This window comes from Anarrhichthys ocellatus, unplaced genomic scaffold, assembly GCF_004355925.1.
Source record: "Anarrhichthys ocellatus isolate YVR2014 unplaced genomic scaffold, GSC_Weel_1.0 scaffold24, whole genome shotgun sequence".
NCBI lineage: Eukaryota > Metazoa > Chordata > Actinopteri > Perciformes > Anarhichadidae > Anarrhichthys > Anarrhichthys ocellatus.
In genome coordinates this window covers 7,016,701-7,018,190 of record NW_022280054.1, presented here as the reverse complement: position 1 = coordinate 7,018,190, position 1,490 = coordinate 7,016,701, and the positions used below count along the sequence as shown (strand labels likewise).

Below are 1,490 nucleotides of genomic sequence, written 5' to 3'. Positions count from 1 at the left end.
GTGTGTGTGTGTGTGTGTGTGTGTGTGTGTGTGTGTGTGTGTGTGTGTGTGTGTGTGTGTGTGTGTGTGTGTGTGTGTGCGCGTGTGTGAACACGATTCAACTGACTGAGTTATTTACTTTCACACACGCAAAACTCTATTTCATACACAAATAATACACCTAACTTCTGCGTATAGCAACACTTTCTTGGCACTGAGTATGCAGGTTTCTTAAAGAGATTATACTGTATCATTCTCGAACACAAACAGGCACACACACACACTTACTGTACACACACTCGCATGCAGGATTGGGAGTCGGTCCAGGAATGTGATCTCGCAATCACTTCCCTCGTTCAGATCCCACAAACACTGCAGTAATCTGTTTATACTGATGCACACACACGCACACCTGAGAGACAAGACGATAATCTGTTTTGTGCAGTGATATATTTAATATCCTCCACTCCTCCTTAATTCACAGTGTTCCCTTCCTCTTATTGACCACCCCTCTGTTCATTCTACACTTTCAAGCCGTCTAGCCCTGCTGTCTTCAGTTTTCTTCATCAAGTTATTTCCTGCCATTCCCTTTAACTTTTACACATTTATTGAATTCATTATCATTGTTCTGTCATTCTTACTTTTACATCCAAAGCAAACTGCTTAACCCTTGGTTGCACTGCTTGGTGCTGTTAGCACCAGTAGCTGCTAGCGGGCGGGTCAGCTGACGCCATGTTGACAGCCGTGTGGAGTCAATTTGTCAAAAGTTGAATACTTCGAAACGAGGTCCACACCTCACAAACCTCAAGAGCTCAGAAACCTTTTCAACACATTTCATTACAGCATCAAACGGACTCTGTGGTGCTCAACATGTTTAATTCCACAGGGGAACCTTAGCACAGATGTTTCGGCAAGTTGCCTCACTCGTGTGCCTCATTGTGCTGTCTCGTAAGTGTGCCGCTCCACTGTGCTGTCTGACAGCACGCAGAAGAGGGCTTCTCGCCGAAACATCTGTGCTTTGGCTTCAATGTGCCATTAATTAATGTCTGGAAATAGCTTTTGTTCCAAAGCATCTTTGTGAGTCGGGACCTCCTTTTCCTGTTCATAGTCATTTTATTTTTTACGCTACATGTGTGTTGCATTGACCCCAGTTCATGACATTATAATTCGTCATGTGAAAAAGACACAAATGTCACTAAATGCATCTCAATATGACTTCAATCTAATATGCTGTACACAGAAGTACAAACAACACATGCAACATAACGAAAGATTGAAATCTGACTGTATTGAATTCCTAAAGAACATCAGAAGGAGGTCATCTCGAGAGATGAGATTTAAATCTCACTCTCATTTTACCCTGAATATGTTTTAAATCAGGCACGGAGCTTTATTGGTAAGCACAATCTAGATTCATGTCCCGCCTGCTTTGAAATGGAAGTCAATTGATACAGGTATATATATGTGTGTGTGTGTGTGTGTGTGTGTGTGTGTGTGTGTGTGTGTGTGTG

The 1,490-nt window shown here is 42.4% G+C and overlaps 1 protein-coding gene across 1 annotated transcript in view; it reads left to right on the top strand.

Annotated features, from left to right (window-relative positions):
- The window catches only part of zbbx (zinc finger, B-box domain containing), a 46,615-nt gene that overhangs the window by 39,625 nt on the left and 5,500 nt on the right, over positions 1-1,490 (top strand). The gene's annotated exons all lie outside the window — the stretch shown is intronic.